The 21154-nt window shown below is 39.0% G+C and overlaps 1 pseudogene; it reads right to left on the bottom strand.

The window, feature by feature from the left end:
• Window positions 1–4717: 4717 nt before the first annotated feature.
• On the bottom strand, window positions 4718–18552 carry LOC132386997 (uncharacterized; annotated as a pseudogene).
• Between the last annotated feature and the right edge of the window lie 2602 nt (window positions 18553–21154).

Here is a 21154-nt window from a genome sequence, read left to right as displayed (position 1 = left end):
ATATAACTGCTGGTGCCGGACGATTAATTTCTATGTTGTAACAATTCAGTATATTTTAATTCTATTGAAACATAATTTTCTGACTATTTCTGTTATGTTGCTTTTTAAAATTTTATTAAGATAATAGTGCGTAACGGCCTTTTCTGACTCTTTGAGCCGCCCCACCAGCAACTCTAGCCTAATCAAGGGACAATCTACAATGACCATTTAACCTTCCAACTAGCATGTCCAGTACTAGTATGGAGCACTTTAGTTTAATATGAGGTTGTGTGAGTATTAATCACAAGAGGAATACAAGCATTATAGTATCAATGATCTCAGTGAAATCAGAATGTATTGTCAACCTAATGGCTATTTTACGTTCAAGTAGAAAGTGAATTTTAGGTTGTAAATTAATTTTCAAAGCTTTAGAGATTGTAGAAAATAAAGATTTCCAGAACAATTTTAATGAAGAACGTGGCCAGAATATGTGTGACAAGTTAGCTACTTCAGTTTTACATCTATCGCAATAGTTATCTATACTGGGAAATATTTTAGATAGTCTCTCCTTTGTTAAGTAATAACAGTGTACAATTTTAAATTGAATTAAACAATGGTTGGCACACACAGAAGAAGAATTTACGGTTTTCAAAACTCGAAGCCAATCTTCATTAACAAGGGTCATGTTAAGTTCTCTCTGCCAATCTCGTTTAAACTTTAGTGATAGGTTCCCTTTTTTGTAACAAAAATAAATTATAAATTCTACTAATGGAACCTTTCACGAGGGATTCAATTTCAAAATGGTATCCAACAAATCAGATTCTTGTAAATATGGAAACTTAGGTAAATATTGTTGTAAAAAATGTCTAACCTGAAAATATTGCAAAAAATGTGTATCAGTGAGAGAATGTTTGTTAATTAACTCCTCAAAAGTCATCAATTGTCCATCACAGAATAAATTTGTAAAAGAATGAATTTCTTTATTTTTTCATAGAAGAAAAATGGGGTCAGTTGTTGAAGGTTTAAATGAAAAGTTTTGAAATAAGAAGCTCGATAAAAGCTTTGAAAATTAATTTACAATCTAATAGATTGACTGTCCTATTTGGAATAGTTCCCCATCATATTCAGGGTATCTCATTTTCAGATCAACATGTAATTGCATTTGTTACACTACTGGCAAGAAGGGCTATTTTATTAAAATGGAAAGATATTTCTTCCCCTACATTAATTGAATGGTTTTCTCAAGTGATGTTTTGTCTTAGCTTGGAAAAAATTAGAAGCAGAACTTTTGATCCTCGATTTGATTTTGAGAGAAGATGGGGTTCTTTTGCCAAATACTATCATTTAATTTGAATTAAGTTATATGGCATCCTTCCAATCTTATTTTTTTTATAAATATGAAATGGCGGTTGATGACTTTTTTTTGTATATTTAGATGATGGTCAAATATATTGCTCCTGGGGGTTGATTCCTAATGGGGTTTTTTTTCCTAGTTCGGTGGGGTTATTTTTTTCCCTTCTTTTTCCTATATATTTAAAAAAATTCCATATTTATATTTTAAGGTAAGTATTTTTTCTTCAGCTTTATTAATTGTATACATATTAATCTGTTGAAGTTTTGTATCATTTTATAGCTGTTGAAGATTTATATATCAATAAAAAGATTCTAAAAATGAAATGAGAAAGTGAATTTTACACAACTTTGACCTTAACTGAAAGTTTTTGTTTTTTGGGGTGGTAGCTGTAAGGGTGCAACTTCTTTCTAACTCTAGGGAAGAAAGCAAGTGTTTCTCACTTTCCCTGTCCGTTAATACCAGTCCTTTAAAAATAACATCTGAAGATCTGTCAGAAAAAAAAGCCTATTACAAGTGAAGGCCAACTTTCCCTTCAAGTAAAGAATATTCTTAAAACACCTAGAGTTATGCAATTATACAAATTCAGCATTTGTTTCAGATGAATTGAAAAAGCATTAAACCAAGTCAAATGAATATTTTGCACAATTATGATCGCTTGTTTTAACACTGTGGCATGTAATTAATAGTTAAATTCATCAAGATTATTTATATTCTTGAAAAGTTGGGATCACCTTAGTTCTCATATGTCTTAATGCACTGCTCAATATTTTTATGGCAAAGCTATAAGTCTGATGGAGATGAATTTCCTTCATGTCTGTTTGACCCATTCTTGTCAAGGAAAGGACTTTGTTTACCTGAACATGTTTCTTCAAACCTGCTATGCTTTTATATCCTGCTTAACCAAATGTGACAATCCTTTAAGTTTCTCCTTGTGCCAGATATTGCTGGTATTGTGAGGGGCTGGAAAACAGAGGTAGAGGAAGTGTTAATAGCAACTTCTGTCATGCTCTGGTCCGTGAAGTCCGTGTTCCAGTTCACAGTCCGGTCCGTGGTCTCCAGACTCCGGGTCTTCCGGCTGTCTCTTGTTTCAGTTGGGCTAAATCATAGGCACCTGATGCTCGTCTTGGGGCTGAGAATATAAGTGGCCCTGGGGTCAAGTGTGGGGGCTGGTTTGTCTTGTCAGTATCTCGTCCTTGCCTCTGTGGGGTAAGTCAGGCTGTCTTTGCCATTACCCTGTGGTTGGATTTATCCCTTCCTGTCCTTGCCTCTGTTGGGTAAGCCAGGTCATCTTTGCCATTAGCCTGAGGCTGGACTGTTCTCTTCCCTTCTTTTTGCTGTAGTCCTTGGCTGAAGCCTTCAACCGTTCAATGTATGAGTCCTGGCCCTACATCCTGTTCCCAAGGAGGGGTCCCAGCTCTGTGTTCCGCATTCCTGTCTCCCAAGACCAAGGCTCTGTGTTCCAGTCTCCCAAGTCTGAGTCTGAGCTTCATGCCCTCATCCAGCCCTGGAGTCCCACGTCCTGCCCCCACGTCCAGTCCTGTTGCCTTGCCACGTCTTGTCCTCTCCTAGACCTGGAGTCCGAGCCCGAGTCAAGACCCAGGTTCCGGGTCCCTGTCCAATCTCTGGCTCAGAGTCCTTGTCCAGTTTCCAAGTCCCTAGTTCCTAGTCCAGGTCCCACTTCCCTGGTCTAGTCCTAGCCCAGGCCCTGTATCCTAGTCTCCTCCAGGGCCTGTGTCCTGTCCAGAGTCATTTCTTCCCCACTTCCCTGCTTTCTTGACACACCTAGTCCTGTCCCTAGGACTTCAGTGTCTGTGTCTTGCATTTGGGTCTGCTCTCAATGCCCACTTTATGACAACTTCCTGCTAATTGACCTTTTTTTTTCAGTTTCTAGAATGTGTTTTCAGTGTCTTAATCATCATATTATGTTCATCTTTGCCTCCCTACCTTCATTTCACTGGAGACTCAGTATATCACAATTAGTGCCTTACATCTTCCATCACAAGAAGTTTGAGCAGCACCAATTATCCCTGGAATTTATCCTCTTGCGCTGCTGGGTGACCTATTATAAGCACACAATTTTCAACCAGTTAAGCAGCAAAATTACTTGCCTACGGATGTACTCAATTATACCAGGAGGCACATTCAGTGAAGCTGTTTATGTCTTTGACATTAACATTCCCATGAAAAGACTGAAATGCTTATAGAGCTCCTTTTTACCCATAAATTATAAATTCTGACTAGTTCCAATCCATTAAGCCAAATGGGATCTTGTATCAAATCTGTTTTAAAATGGATCTCATCAGTTGAAACAAGTGAATATTTTGTCACCTGCATTTAAAAAGGATCACGCTACATCAACTGATGTTAATGGGGCACAAAGCTATTGACCTTATTTTATAACTCTTGCCGAGCAGTAAAAATTACCATTCCCGTCATAGCGTATTGATTCCCAGGTATATACTGTGACATGCAAAAGGTGATCCAGATGATAGAATAAGTTGCTTTTATAAAAATGTGCAATAACTAAAATCTTAGTCTGTCATCTTTGAATTTAGAACTCCAGGTTTCTTTTGATGCACAAACGATGTATGTGGTATAACAGAAATACAGTTTTTCCATTTACTATACCAGTCTAAGAACAATACATATTAATGCTGATGTGTTATTTCTGTTGTTGAATAAATGTGATTAGTGCTAGATTAATTTCAGCATCTTCAGAAGAAAAACTATCATTCTTTCCATCCAAGAAAGAAGACCTTTTCTTCTTAAAGTTAAGGTATAAGTACATCTGTTATCAAAAGAAGTTTGTTAACAGGAACAAATAAGATGCATTTCACATATCAATACTTATACTCCCAAGAGGTACTTTCACCTATTGAGCCACTTTATCAATAGTATTTCCCCGCTCCTCCAACCCCAGATAATACATCATATCAGGAGTGAAATGAACACCTGCAACTTATATACTGAAATACGTGAAGTATATAATAATTTAACAAAATATTATTACTTGATATTTTATAGCAAACACGGCAGCTACTTGGCAATAAAAACATTAGTCAAAACAGGGAAATAAAATGTTAATAACTTATTGTTAGCCGGGGATAATTTAAACAATTCCAGAAACAACATAAAAAGGAAGCAGCCAATAATGGCTGAGATTACAAAATGAAATGAGGAAAATACAAATTGGCTCTATACTATCTATTTCCCAGAATATTTAATGAAGTACCAGAACTACCAGGATGCCAAAACAAATGGCATTTAAAAACACAGAAATAGGAGTCCATGCTGTCTGGCCTCTCATTCTTCTTCTTCCTCTTCTGCCTTTCAACTCACAGGTGAGCATTGGACATCAACAACATCTTTCCAGATCAACCTGTCTTATGCATGCCTCTCCAGCTGTGACCATGTCATTCCCACTCTCCTGGCATCGGTTAATACTTCCCTCCTCCATGTGGACTTAGCCCTACCTCAATTTTCCTTGCCCTGAGGATTCCATGTTTGGTGATACTGTTTGGGGGCTTCCTCAGCATGTGGCCTATCCAACACCACTTCCTTCTCTTGACCTCTGCCTCAATTGGTGTCTGGTTGGTCCTTTGCCATAATTCTGTATTGTTCACATAGTCTGTCCATCTTAGCCCCAAAATCTAACGTCGGCATTTGTTGATGAAAGTCTGGGTTTTTCTGATTGCTTCTGATGTCAGTCTCCAAGTTTCAGAGCCATAAAGGAGGACAGATTTGACATTTGAGTTAAAGATTCTCATTTTGGTGCTTAACCTTAGTTATTTTGCCATCCAAACTGGACATAGTATTATAAAGACTCCTCTGGCTTTTTGAATCCTGGTCTTTACATCGTCGTCAGTACCTCCTTTCTTGTTGACAATGCTTCCCAGATAGACAAATGACTCAACTTCTAGAGCAGCATTTCTCAGGGTAACTGTGTTGTTTCCTGCATTTACTTTTAGTAACTTTGTTTTCCCTACATGGATGTGTAGCCCTATTTTCTGCGATGTGGAGTCTTGAAAATCTGTTTTCTCTTGCATCTGAGCATGGCTGTGTGACAGTAGTGACGAATCATCGGCAAAGTCAAGATCATCCAGCTGTCTGAACAATGTTCACTGAATTCCATTCTTCTTGCCATCTGCTGTTTGCTTCATAATCCAGTCCACCGCTAGCAGGAAGAGAAAAAGGGACAGTAAGCATCTCTGTCATACCCTGGTGTTGACCTTGAAAGTATCTGACAATTGACCTACATGGATTACTCTGCATTCCATATCTTCATCGATCTTCTTTACCAAGTTAGTTAACTTCTCTGGAATCCCAAAGTGCCTCATTAGTTTCCACAATGTCTCTCTGTCCAAGCTGTCAAATGCTTTTTCATAATCTACAAAATTAATGTACAGAGATGTGTTCCATTCCAACGATTGTTCAGTGATGATCCTCAGAGTTGCAATCTGATCAGTCCAAGACCTGTTTTGTCGAAATCCTGCTTGTTCATCCACTGCATTTTTCAATCTCTCTAAAATAATTGTACTCAAAACTTTACCTGGCACTGAAAGCAACATTATCCCTCTGTAGTTTTTGCATTCCTGGAGATCTCCTTCCTTAGGGATTTTAACTAGATGTTCTATTCTCCAGTTTTTGGGTACTTCTGCTTCCCAGACCCTTTTTATGATGTAGTGCATCATTTCAGTAGATATGTCTATACTGCTCGAGCGCCTCTGGAGGTATACCATCAGGTCCTGCAGCTTTACCATCCTTCAGGAGCTTGATTGTCATTCCGATCTCCTCTTTGGTAGGAGTGCCACAGTCTATCTCTAGATTGTTCTCTGCTTGTGGGAAGACAGGTGGTTCTGGTGGTGATGGTCTGTTTAGAAGCTATTCAAAGTGTTCAGCCCATCTTTGGGTCTGGTCCTCAACTCCTGACAGAACTGGTCCATTTCTGACACCTCCCTCCCCTCTCTTGATCTTTCTGTCTCCATCTCTGGAGACGGCCTATCTACTGATATCTGCTATGAGCCTACAGTCTCTCACAGCTACCTGGACTATTCCTCTTCCCACCCTGTCTCTTGCAAAAAGGCTATCCCCTTCTCACAATTCCTCCGTCTCCACCGCATCTGCTCCCAGGATGAGGCTTATCATTCCAGGGCGAAGGAGATGTCTTCCTTTCTTAAACAAAGGGGCTTCCCTTCGTCCACCATCAACTCTGCTCTCAAACACATCTCTCCCATTTCCCACACATCTGCCCTCTCCCCATCCACCCGCCACTCCACTCAGGATAGGGTTCCCCTTGTCCTCACTTACCACCCCACCAGTCTCCAGATCCAACATATAATTCTCCGTAACTTCCGCCACCTCCAACGGGTTCCCACTACCAAACACATTTTTGCCTCCCCCCCTCTTTCTACTTTCCACAGGGATCGCTCCCTACGTGACTCCCTTGTCCACTCGTCCCTCCCATTCCTTCCCACCGATCTCCCTCCTGGCACTTATTCCTTGTAAACAGAACAAGTGCTACACCTGCCCTTACACTTCCTCCCTCACCACCATTCAGGGCCCCAGACAGTCCTTCCAGGTGAGGAGACACTTCACCTGTGAGTCGGCTGGTGCGGTATACTGCGTCCGGTGCTCCCGGTGTGGCCTTTTATATATTGGTGAGACCCGACGCAGACTGGGAGACCGTTTCGCTGAACACCTACGCTCGGTCCACCAGAAAAAGCAGGATCTCCCAGTGGCCACACATTTTAATTCCATTCCCATTCTGATATGTCTATCCATGGCCTCCTCTACTGTCCAAATGAATCCAAACTCAGGTTGGAGGAACAACACCTTATATACCGGCTGGGTAGCCTCCAACCTGATGGCATGAACATTGACTTCTCTAACTTCCGTTAATGCCCCTCCTCCCCTTCTTACCCCATCTCTGACATATTTAGTTGTTTGCCTGTTCTCCATCTCCCTATGGTGCTCCCTCCACCTCCTTTCTTTCTCCTGAGGCCTCCCGTCCCATGACCCTTTCCCTTCTCCAGCTCTGTATCACTTTCGCCAATCACCTTTCCAGCTCTTAGCTTCATCCCACCCCCTCCGGTCTTTTCCTATCATTTTGCATTTCCCCCTCCTCCCACTACTTTCAAATCTCTTACTATCTTTCCTTTCGGTTAGTCCTGACGAAGGGTCTCAGCCCGAAACGTCGACAGCGCTTCTCCCTATAGATGCTGCCTGGCCTGCTGTGTTCCACCAGCATTTTGTGTGAGTTGTTGTTTGAATTTCCAGCATCTGCAGATTTCCTCGTGTTTGCTCTTTATCCTTATTTGGTCTTTCCACTGGTCGAAATTTGCCAGAGAGTTTCTTGGTTGTGTCGAACAGTCCTTTCATGGTCCCTTTTGATGCTTCCTGCTCTGCTTTTGCTAGGTCTTCAATAAAGTTTCTTTTGTCCATTTTGATGTTTGCTTTCACTTCCTTATTTGCTTCTGTGGAGTTTATCTGTGCAACAGTCTTGGATGCTCTTGTTTTGCTTTTGTTAAGTGCTATTTTTCTGAGTGCTTCAGCAGAAATCCATGGTTTGTGTTGGCAGTCTTTTTTACCTAGAACTTCTTCACATATGCTGATCCAGACATCTTTGGCTTGTTCCCAGATCCCCTGCACACTTGTTTCTTCATTTAAGTTCTCCAAGGCTTGAAATCTGTTCTTCAATTCTAAATTGAACTGTTGTCTTTTCCCCTGGTCCTTCAGAAATTATGTTGCCTAGCTTTTCGTTTTGCTTGTTGCAGCATAGTTCCTTTTAAGTTTGAGCTGAAGCTCAACAATAACAAGATGATGATCTGATGCCACGTCCACACCTCAAAGGACTCTGATGTCCTGCATGGATCTTCTGAACTTCTTACCGATATAGATTTGGTCGGTCTGGTTTTCTGTTCGATGATCTGGTGAAATCCATGTTGCCTTGTGGGGGAATATGCTGCCACAGATTACCATTTCGTTGACTGCACAAAAGTCTACAAATAGCTCTCCATTTTTATTTTTGCCTCCAAGTCCATGCTGCCCCATTATTTCTTTAAATCCTGCGTTGTCACTTCCAATTATAGCATTGAAATCTCCCATGAGGAATGTGATGTCTCTTCTTTTCAGCTTCTCCAGGAGTACTTGCTGTCTGTTGTAGAAATCTTCTTTGACAATGGTGCCCTTGTCATTTGTAGGGGCATAGGCCAACACAATGTTTGGATTTATTCTCCTATTACTCATGCAGAAGGTTGCAGACATGATCCTGATGGTTCCCAAGCCAAAAGTGATCCCTTTGCTTGTTTTAATAATATTAATCCTACTCCCTCAGTGTGTGGTGCATTATCTGCCATGTGTCCTGAATAGATGATAGTTTCCCCTGAAGTGAGTTGTACTTGCCCTGAATTTGTCCATCTAGTTTCACAGAGTCCCAAAATATCTAATGTATTGTTCCGAAATCCCTTTGCAACTTGCAGGGTTTTCCCAGCTTCATACATGGTCCTCACATTCCAGATGCCAATTCTGGAATCTTCTTGGTTGACAGCAGGTATTTCGGTGAAGGAGCTTCCTTTTGGCTTTCGTTTCTCCACATCATATGACTCTCCAAAAGAGGCCCTACCTCTCCCAAGACTGGCTGGCTTGGTTTTGATGCTGCTGATGTTTCTGTAGCAATAATTATTTTTACAGGATAGGGCTGCTAACCCTATGCCCAACCCTCCTTAGTCGCCTTTTACGGCATGCATGGCAGGGGACAGCCGTTCTATTCTTTGAAAGACCCAGAAACCGCACGGGTGCTGGTCTCTCATGCTGAGTGCTATTTAGTAAGATTATGGTAAATCTTTCAGGTCAGTACTATTTTCCTGCAGTGTCCTTATATCCTTCAGTTCTCTTAATGTTAAAAAGATATTAATTACTGCCTTCAATATACTCAGTAATTGACTGAACCTTTTGGTGAAAATAATTATTTTTATCTCTGTCCTGAATGGCTGATCTGTTATTTTGAGACCGTGATCCCTGGTTCTAAATTCCCCAAGCTGGGAGAAAGATCAACTCTGTGTCTACTCTGTCACCCTGCTTAGAATACTCATTTTAAATCACCAATTTCCCTGAATACTCCGAGGTAGAACTTCTACCTACTACTTACAGAATTGAAGACTTTGAAATGACATTCTTGAGCTTGGAACAGGACCCAGTGTATTAGTGTTACATTAATTTGCAAAAGGCTCAAATAAGCTATTAATTTTAGAGTTTGATAGCAGCCATGAAGTTAGCCAGTATATGTTATATAAATGGGAAGTTTGGAAAAAGACAGATTCTCTAAGTGTTGCTTGTGGAAGTTTTGCTCAGCAGTACTATTAATTTCCTTTTTCATTTTGGACTGTGTTGCTATTCACCAACAAACAAATGAATTTGACATTTTACTGTCATTTAAACAATATTCAATATTCGTTCCCTTTCTCCAAAATAAACTCAAATGTAATGGCTAACTGCAAAGTTCCATTGTAAAAGTTACTGTTCCTTGTAAAAGCTACTGCTCTCGAAACAGGAGATGCTTTGTTTCATTGTAATATTTTAATAAATCCCTCAGTTTATACACATTTTTATCTCAGTTGGTTTTAATTAGAATATAGAACAGTAGAGCACAGGAACAGGTCTTTTGACCGAAACTTGTGCCGAACCAAATGGATTTGTGATCAAATGACCAGCTAAACTAATCTCTTATGCGAAAAAGGATCTAGTGCTTTCCCAGCATATATGATGAATAAACTCTTCTTGGGCTTCCAGCCAAGTACAAATATCAATTATAACCAATGTTTCATTGACAAACTCCTTTAGGGATTGATACCTGTACCCGGCTGGAAGCATAAGAGTTTATTAATTCCTTATAGACAATAGACAGTAGGTGCAGGAGTAGGCCATTCAGCCCTTCTAGCCAGCACCGCCATTCACTGTGATCATGACTGATCATACACAATCAGTACCCCGTTCCTGCCTTCTCACCATTATTCCTTGACCCCGCTATCTATAAGAGCTCTATCTAACTCTCTCATGTTATGTTATCTCAACGTTATGCCTACACATTGTCCATATCCTTACATTTTTGTCACATTCATGTGCCTATCTAAACGTCTCTTAGAAGTCCCTAATGTATCTACCTCTACCACCTCTCCAGGCAGCTCATTCCAGACACACATTACTCTCTGTGTAAAAAAAAATGTGGCCCTCACATCACCTTTAAAATTACTCCTTCTCGCCTGAAATGCATGCCCTCTGGTATTGGATATTTCAACACTAGGAAAATGTTTACTCAATTGATGCCTCTCATAATCTTATAAACCATAATTAAATCTCCCCTCAATCTTCACCACTCCAGAGAAAACAACCAAACTTTGTCCGACCTCATTACAGCACATGCTCTCTAATCCAGGCAGCTTCCTAATAAACCACTTCTACTCCCTCTCCAAAGCCTTGACACCCTTCCTAAAATGGGGTGACCAGAACTTTATGCAATACTCCAGATGCAGCCAAACCAGAGCTTTATAAAGCTGCAACAATATCACTTCCTGATTTTTAAACTCAATGTCTCAACTAATAAAGGCAGGCATACCATATATGCCTTCTTAACCACCCTATCAACCTGTGTAGCCAATCTCAGGAAGCTCTGAACTTGGATTCCAAGATCCACCTGAATGCTCTTTAAAATACTCAACACTACTTCCTTTACTTTGAAATGCCCTAGCACCCTGGGCACTGATCTCCCTGTTCTCCATGTCCTTCTCCTTGGTAAATAGTGATGTAAAGTATTCACCAAGGACCTCACCCACATCCTTCACGTTGAAGCCAATGTTCCTCCCTTTAACCTTGAGTGGTCTCACCCTCCCCCTGATTATCCTCTTGTTGCTGATGTATGTATAGAAGACCTTTGGATTCTTTTTAATCCTACTGACCAAGGGCTTTTCATGGCCCCTCCTGGCTTTCCAATTCCCTCAAGTTCTTTTCTGGCTTCATTACAATCCTCACGAGCTCTGTTTGATTCTAGCTTCCTAAGCTTTACATACTTTACTTTTTCCTTCTTGATTAAAATTGTCACCTCCCTCAACATCCAAGGTTCTCTTACCTTACCATCCTTGTTCTTCCTCCTGATTGGAACACATCTGTCCTATATTCTGTACATGTCAGATGTGGATTTACCCAAAACAGCTGTTCCCAGTTAACTCTCCCTAGTTCCTGACTAATGCTCTTGTAATTTGCCCTGCTCTAGTTTAATACTCTCTGGTGCAGTCAATACTTATCCTCCTCTATAGCTACCTTAAAATTTAAGGAACTGTTCTCACTGATCCCTAACTGCTCATCCACAGAAAGGTCGGTCACCTGGCCAGGCTCACTACCCAACACCAGATCCAGCACAGCCTCTCCTCTTGTTGGGACTATCCACATATTGATTTAAGAAACCCTCCTGGATGCACTCAAGAAACTCTGCCCCATCTAAACCATTTGCACTAAGAAGGTCGCAGTTTACATTAGGAAATTTGAAGACACCCATGACAACCACCCTGTTGTATTTATACCTTTCCTTAATCTGCTTGCATATCTGTTCCTCAATGTCCCGGTGGCTCTCGAGGTCTGTAGTACAATCCCATCAGTGATTACTTCCTTCCTGTTTTTGAGATGTCCCCATATATGCCCAGTGAACAAGCTTTCCATTTTGTTCCCTCTGAGCACAGCTGTGATATTGTCCCTGATCAGACATGCAACTTCCCTCCTCATTTACCTCACTCTTCATCTTCTCTAAAACATCAAAATCCTGTGGCATTAAGCCCTATTCCTGTCCCTCTTTCAACCATGTTTCTGGAATGGCTACATCATGGTTCCATGAAGAAGATATGTGGAAGATAGCCCTTTAGTTATGCTTAATCCTAATTCAGACTTCAAAATAAAATTAGGTCCTTATTCTAATCTCACCAAACATCTTGTTGTGTATTCACCAAGTACAAATCTTTTCCAAAGAGAACCAAAGTTGATGACTTTCTTTTTTCCTTTAGACTTATTAACTTTGTATTTAAAATTGCTCTTTACACATACAGGATACACTCTGCAAAATTTCTCTAATTAAAATTAGTATGATTATTAAATGTTAATTATGAAACTGAATTGCATTAAATCATTTAATTACATGAAACACTAACAGAATTCATAGAAATTCATCATGCATGCAATATGGCACCAGCTAATGGCAACGTCCTGCAGTCAGATCATGAAACTACTACTTCTTCTTTTAAATATACTTCTACTACTAATCTGTGTGCAACTGGGGCCTGTAAGTTAGAGGTTTGAAAATTTGGCTGAGTGGTGTAATAGCAACGACCTCTCACTCAATGTCAATGAGATTGAGGAACTGAGTAGACTACAGGAGAGGGAACCCAGGGATCCATAAGCCAGTAATCATTGGAGGATCAGAGGTGGACAGGGTCAGTAACACTCTACTTCCTCAGGAGCCTGTGGAGATTCGGCATATCATCAAAAACCTTGGTAAACTTCTATAGATGCATGTTGGAAAATGTGCTCACTGGCTGCATTATGGCCTTGTATGGGAACACCAATGCCTTTGAGCAGAAAATCCTTCAAAAGGTTGTGGGTTCAGCCCAGTACATCAGAGGTAAAACCTTCCCAACCATTGAGCATAGCTACATGAAAAGCAGCATCCATTATCAAAGATCCTCATCACCCAGGCCTCACTCTTTTCTCCATGCTGCCATCAGGTAGAAGGTGCAAAAGCCTCAGGACTCCCACCCACCAGGTTCAAGAACAGTTACTACCCCTCAACCATCTGGCTCTTGACCAAAAGGGGTTAACTACACTTATATAAGGACTCTTGTTATGTCATGCTCGTTATTTATTGCTATTATTTATTATCTGCATATGCACAGTTTGTTCACTGTTTGCAGGTTCTGTTTAGTTATTGTTCTATATATTTGCTAAGTATGCCTGCAGATAAAGAATCTCAGGGTTGGAAGTGGTGACATGTATGTACTTTCATAATAAATTTACTTTGAACTTTGAGCTAAGGCAATTTCAGATCCCATTTGCACAGGAATTTGCTGATATTTCCCATCAAGAATTGTCCATGAATCTCTTGCACCAGAACATCAAAAATTGATACTAGTTTAAGCTAACTTTGAGCTGCAGACTACAATGGACAATTCAATTTTAAACCCTAATAACAAGCAGAATTTGCTTGTTTAGAGATTAAAAGCATGCCTGTGCCTTTGCCTGTACTGGAACTTTTGCCATAATTTTGCCTGTTCATTTAAGTATTATCTCTGTAATTTAGCATGTTCACTTATTTTGCTTTCCATGCTATTTTTATTTCATCAAAGATAAGCAATCTTTCATCCCATTACCTCTGTAATTTTCATGCCTGTCCTGGGGTAGGTCACCATTTACTAGAAACTTATCAGGATGGAGCATGTAAATACAAGATCAGAGACTAGGCACCCTGCTGGGACTGACCCCAGGTAGTTTTGTAAATGTGAAGGTGCAATCCGGCTCATTGGATTATGCCTCAATTGCGTGGATGAGTTCTGCCCAACACTTATGAATCTGAACACCACTGAAGACAAAATAGTTCAATTGAATGGTTTCCAGTCCTCTGTCAGTGGAACAATGTGAGAGTCTATACCATTTAAAAGACTCACTAAAGAAATTACCATGTCTTTTCTGATAGTAATACACAAAATCTTTTATCTCTACTAATTAGAACAAGAACAGCAAGTGCACGGGAATGAAACAAGTGCAAGCCCCAATGTCAATCACTATTCTGACTTCTATTATCATCTTTGCTGATGAGTCCTGGTGAACAGCTGACATAGACTGTTTATTTCCTTCCACAGATGCTCCCTGGCCAGCTGAGCACCTCCAGCACTTTTGTGTGAATTGCTCTGGATTTTCAGCATCTGCAGAATCACTTGCGTTTATCATCTTTTATGTTCACATGGTCCAAATATCTACGATCTACAACAGGTGATATCTCACCACTAAATAAATCATCACTTTACCAAGTAGCTCCTGTACCTAATAAAGTGGACAGAGTGCATGTTCAGTCTTCTGCTGCAGTAGCCCATCCACTTCAAGGTTTGAAGTGTTGTGCATTGAGAGATGCTCTTCTGCACACCACCATCATGATGCATGCTTATTTGAGTTACTGTCACTATCCTGTCATGCGACAGGACTGTGAGGACAGCTGAGAGGATCATAGGGATCTCGCTACCATCCATCAAGAACATTTATCAGGAGTGCTGCATATGCAGGGCCCTTAGTATTAAGGATTCCACCCATTCATCCAGCATCCTCTTTGACTTTCTGCCATCAACAAGAGCGGTCAGGATGAGAAACAAATTCTTCCTTAGGCCATTAGGCTTCTGAACTCCTGGCCACATTGTATTCAAGTGTCACTGGTTAAACTGCTCTGTACAGCAGAATACTTAGAATTAATGCACTTTAATTTTTTATTTATATGTGATTCATCTGTAGATTTTACCCTTACCTTCCTAAGTTATTGTGTTATGTGCTATACATTCTGATTCAAAGAAACACTATCTCATTTCTATATACAAGGTGTGATTGATAAGTTCATGGCCTAAGGTATTAAAAAGGTATTAAAAAAGACAAATTACCATTTAACTTAGTAACAAATTATGTATTTAAATGAAATACAGAACAAATTGGAACATTATCAATACTATGACAGTCCTATAAATCTGTGTATTAGTTCCTAATTGTTGTCGATGGAGGAATTCATCCAGGGTACACTGACATGCTCTTTTGATTGATTGTAAATGAACAAAATCTGTGCAGCCACCTAGAATAGACAATGGATTGTCTCCATACAATGCTGTTGACAATTGCATTCTCCAAGTCTTTATTTTATTTAAACATTCAGGATGATTGCCATTATCTTCAAATTCCATGTGGTTCTTATAACTTGAAGTAGTGAAATCACTCATGGTTATTCCTGGCATCTCCAAGCTTGAATGCTTGAAAAACAGTCAGCAAAACAGTTCTGAATTGTCTTGCTGCTTATTTCTCACCAGTTATCAGTGGCAAAAACCATTCTTTTTTTAAAAAAAACACACAAACACACACATCTGATGCTATTTAAAATCTGTTCAATCTAAGCATGGTGTAATATCTAAAATCCACACATAAGTTCACGCGACTGAGAGTAGGTAGAAACTGTTTAGCAACAGTCTCCTGTCATAATTAAGTTGCATAGTGTCCCAAATAAATGAAGGGAATCCTGGTTAATTTCTCGATTGTCAGTTTAGATAATGAAGATCACCAAGCCCTAAAATTCCTCCATTGATTCTTACTCCAATTAACCATCCTCTTTACTGAATCAGATAATGGAGAACATCTCCTTCCCTGATAAACCAGGAACTTAGCAAGATAACTGATATAAATACATTTCAAATTCTTAACTTCTTAATTTATTTACACTATTACAATCACAGTCTAGAGTAAATATAATCCTTCATTAACACAACTCTATACTTCTTACTTAGCAAATTTCTTGTCTATGTAATCGAACAGCTTCTTCAGCTGTATGTATATAATACGAGCTTGAGTTAGAGGACACCAGTATTGCAAGAAGTGAATACTTCAGTGAGTGGAATGCCAGTCAAATTGCATTGATCTAGGAATCAATGGCACTCAATGAACATTTTCATCAATTTTAATTGTCATATACCCAGGGGCAAAAATAATAGGCACATAATAGATAATGTTGCAGAAATAGAATACTACAATTAGAAAACATATAGCAGAGCTGAATATGATATGCAAAGTTATCAACTTCTGCACTGGGGACAAATAAACTTTATTATTTCCTTATATAATGAGAATTTAAGAGCTTTTGCAAAGAAATAAAAGTTATTCAAAATGAATAAACAAATGGGATGTTGGGAGCACTAAGTTTATTGGCCATGCAAGGGGTTCGGATCCTACTCAATGGAATTATCCTAGGACTTAAAAGGAGTCAATTAAAGTTGTACTTCATTAAATTAGGTCACGTGGGAATCTAAGCAACATGCAGTCTTGAGTCAATATCCCATCTGTAAAAGTATTTGCAGAGGTATACAAAATAAAAATTGGCTCTTCATTCCAAATGATTTAGAAATTAGATATTTTATAACAAAAGTTATCAAGACTATGTGACGGGAAATAACAGTTTTGCAGAGCTCTCCAAAAAAATTCAATCTAAAATATATTTCAAATAACAACCATTACTTTTCACAAGCATTAACTGATCCCTAATACAGCAGACCAGAATCACATTCACCACAAGATCCAGTCTGCCATTTGCCTGCTGACCAAAATATCAATACGCACTATCCCGACATGAAGCAGGTATTTAGCACCGACAAAAAGATGACTGGCAGAAGGATCTGCAAACAAAATTTATTGATTATGCATTGTGATATCAATATTAAGTAATAATTGTTAAGCAGGTTATGATGTAGACAACCAAACGCTGGCAAGTGCTAAGCTATGAAGCATAATCTGAGAGCCTGATCATTCAGACTGTGAAAGTAAATTGGACATTTCAATTATACATTTGGCAAAAAGGACCTTTAGTGCTTTAACAATCTAACAGTCAAAAGTCTAAAAAAAAGCTTACTAAATATTTTAATGATAATTGTAAGGCAAGGTCTAAGGAATGTCTCAGATGAATAGAACCATGACTGTACTTATGAATGGTAGCCAGAAGAGGACTTGCACAGAATGAGTGAACTACAAGTAGTGTCAAGAAATCAACCATATATCTAATGTGATGACATGTAAAGGAACTGCTCAGGAATGAATCTCTGTGAACAAGTAGTGACAAAACCAACTGAGAGCACAGAAGGTAGCATAAGTCTATCATGTAACCATGAACCCAGCTTAACCCTGTGCTCTCTCACCCTTGTTCACTCGATTAGAAAGTGATGCAAGATTCCTTGCTTTATAATAATTCACCATTAAACAGGCCTTCTGCCCAACCAGTCAATGCTGACCACAGCATCCTTCCTGCTAGTTCTAGTTACCCATTAGCCTCCAAGCCCTTCCCCTCCATTTAACTATCCAAATACCCCTTACATGTTGCAATTGTACCCACCCCACCTCTCTAACAGCTCATTTCAGGTACTCACTACCTTATGTGTAAAGAAGTTAGCTCTCACATTTCCTAAATCTCTCCGCTTCTCATCTTGTATCTGTGCCATCTAGTTTTAGACTATGACTATCACCTTATCCATAACCTTAATGATCTTATAAACTTTTGTAGGATCACCCCTCATTCTCCTACACTCTAGGGAATAAAGATCTAGTGTGGCCAATCTCTCCCTAAACTACTGGCTCTCTGGTCCAGGCAGTATATTTATAAATCTTTTCTGCACCCTCTCCAGCTTAGCTTTTTTTCCTATGGCAGGATGATCAAAGCTGTACACAATACTCCAAATGCAGCCTCATCAACAACTTACACTCAGTGGCCACTTTATTGCGTACACCAGTACACCTACTCATTAATCCCAGTTACACCTCCTCTAGTCAGTCAATCACGTGGCAGCAACACACACAACAGTCCTTAGGGTTTACAGAGAATGGTGCAAAAAACAAAACTACATCCAATGTATGGTAGATCTGTGGGCGAAAACACCTTGTTAGTGAAAGAGGTCAGAAGAGAATGGCCAGGCTGGTCAAGCTAACGGGAAGGTGGCATTAACTTAAATAACCATGTGTTGCAACAGTGGTATGCAGAAGAGCATCTCAGAACACACAATACATCAAACCTTTAAGTGAATGGGCTACAGCAGCAGAAAACCATGGGTATGCACTCAGGGCCACTTTATTCGGTACAGGAGACAACTTTGTGCCCCTATTCCTAACCTGATACCTTGACTGATGAAAGCCAAATACTTTCTTTACCACTCTGTCTACTTGCAATAATCTGAACTTGTACTCCCGGGTTCCTCTATTCTACAACACTTACAACACTTGATATTTACTACTTTGGGTTGATTGCCCACATGCACTAGCTTACACTTATCCAAGTTGAAATCCATTTGCCATTACTCAGCCCGTGTCCCTAACTGAACAAGATCTCTTTGCAATTCTTTGTAGCCTGCTTCACTATCGATAGGATCCCCCAATTTAGTATCAGCAGCAAACTTGTTAATCATGCCTTGTATTTCACATCTAAATCATTTACATTAAAAAATCTGCACTATCAAGACTACCACAGTCTACAACAATTGGGAGGTTCTGCTAATATCTGCTGTAGTCAGAATGAAGAACACTGCAAAACGTTTAATTGCCATGGTGACCTTGACAACTCCAGAAAGTACAATTGACATCTTAATTTAAGATCCTAGTTGTGGTTATAGCAAGTGATATAGCTCTATGACAGCCTCCTTGATATGCAATTCAAGGAAACTTGTCATACTCTTAAAAGGAAGAGTAGCTAAGATTTATTGAACATTCTTTAAATATTTTGTGCCAGCATCCCTGCAGGTCAGGCATAGCAATCCAGGCAGTTTTAGTAAAGACTGTGTTACATGGTGCCCTGCATATTAGCATGGTAGCATAGAGGTTAATGTAACACTCTTATAGCACCAGCAACCCAGGTTCAGCTTTGCTGCTGTCTCTAAGGAGTTTGTACTTTCTCCCCATGATTGTATGGGTTTCCTCCAGGTGCTCTGGTTTCATTCCACATTCCAAGGGTATGCAGGTTAGTAGGTTAATTGATCACATGGAGGTAACTGGGCAGCACAGGCTCATTGGGCCAGAAAGACCAGTTACCATGCTGCACCTCTGAACAAAAATAAAACATTTATCTATAGGCCACCAATTTACATTGTAAATCAGTGAAAGCACAATTAAACTCCAGGCACAAATTCCATGATCATTCCCTGAAAACTTAAAACACAAGAATGTTTTTTTGTTATTTATATTCCTTTGGAGCCAAGATGGTGGGCTCTGTATAGTATGGCTGTTTCGCTTCACTGGGGCCATCCTTGGTTCAGTGACTGTATCCTTAACACTGAATTAGAACATATGGGGTTTCCAAGGCCAAATCCTGAGGCCAATATGATATGATAATATAAATCCCAGAGAGATCATTGAAGTACTTTGAGAGCTTGGTCATGGTTATAATTAACTCCTGCCATGGTCATTATTTCCTATATTAGTTTTTATTTAAGTTCAAGTTTAATTGCTTAATTTGAATCCCACAACTGCCACCAATGTTATCGAATTCTAATCCTTTTTTTTTAAAAACACAGTTTGAGTTCTCCTTCACACCAGCGTCACTTGGATCCTTCCAATTTATTCCCAGCACTGTGAAGTGGATATTAGAGTAGAGCTGATGATCACATGTTAAGTATCCCAAAGTGAGGTCATCCAGTTGTTTAAAGCCAATAGTATTCTAATATCCCGAACAAATTAATAGAAAGTTAAAAAAAAATCTATTCAAATATAGATCAATACTCAATTTCAAATCTGCAATATCTATAAATACATAAATACTTGTAATTTCTATGCAGTTTTAATTTCAACAAATTAAAGAGGAACTACAACATTTATACCTAAGGTGTGAGAAAATAAAAGGAAGTTTAAAAACAGACCTGGGAAAGTGACTTCAAAAATACGTGAGATTCAATTTCAAATGCACTGCTGAATATCAAAACTGGCATAAAGGTATGAATAAGCAGCAATGGATCAATTTTTGCAATGGTTTCACTGTACATTTGGACCTATAAAAATACAGATTGAAGAATTATATTTCTATAACAATATATATTAAATGGAATTGCATGACATACACAACCTCATATACTCATTCTATGCTAAAATTATAATATTTTAGGTCATGTTTTGAAGTCCGTCTACTTACCTAATTTATCCTTTAAAATCACCAATTTTTTTTTCTATACAACAATTCCCTGATAATCGTTACCCCCTTCTTAAATTGGAAATTCATTCAGACCTTATGGAAATCTATCACGATTTTCTGATTTACTACACTATTAATAATCAACTGAATAATTTTATAGTATATGATGAAACAAAGTAGTTTAAATTTACTATTTTCCTTTATCTCTATTAACGTAATTACATCACTCAATTCTCAAATCTTATCCCTCGCCTTTCTACCTAAACACAAATCATTCACATTATTTACAGTATTTGAACAACTTTTTGAACTGCATTATGACTATACAGCACACCTTCAAAACACAGTTCTATCTTAACCAATACCCAAATCCTCTAATAATTTTTATCCATTGCTGGTAATATCTACTACCTCTCCTCATCTGTAAGTGTTAAGTTCAAAAAGTATTATGCTTGCATATCAAGTTTTTCTCTGGTTTCACAATACCCTTCCCTCTGCAAACCCACAACAACTTCTTCCTCTAATATATGTTGCACATCAGCTCCTAGTTCTCCCATCCTAACACAACCGTCTGGTACTGATAACATGAATACCATGCTTTCAATGCATCATTAAAATAATTGAACTCGCCAATCACATCTGGAGACTGCTATTAAGCGACAATGATCAATTTTAATAAGAAAAATGTTCTTCTCAAATTGCATTTCGCTATATTAGTATCAGTTTGCATTTTGTGGGAAGCCTCCATTCAATTCAATTGCTGTTGTAATGTTCCTGTTGTTCCAATTGTCAGATACAAGGCTACTATGGTTTATAGCTTCTGTTTAAGATGTATGCCATACTCTGCTGCACCGAGATAGTTTAAGCAGATGTATTGTCAAAAAGATTTT

This window comes from Hypanus sabinus, unplaced genomic scaffold, assembly GCF_030144855.1.
Source record: "Hypanus sabinus isolate sHypSab1 unplaced genomic scaffold, sHypSab1.hap1 scaffold_1461, whole genome shotgun sequence".
NCBI lineage: Eukaryota > Metazoa > Chordata > Chondrichthyes > Myliobatiformes > Dasyatidae > Hypanus > Hypanus sabinus.
Note: the sequence above shows the minus strand (reverse complement) of the source record. Positions and strands in the feature narration are given on the sequence as shown.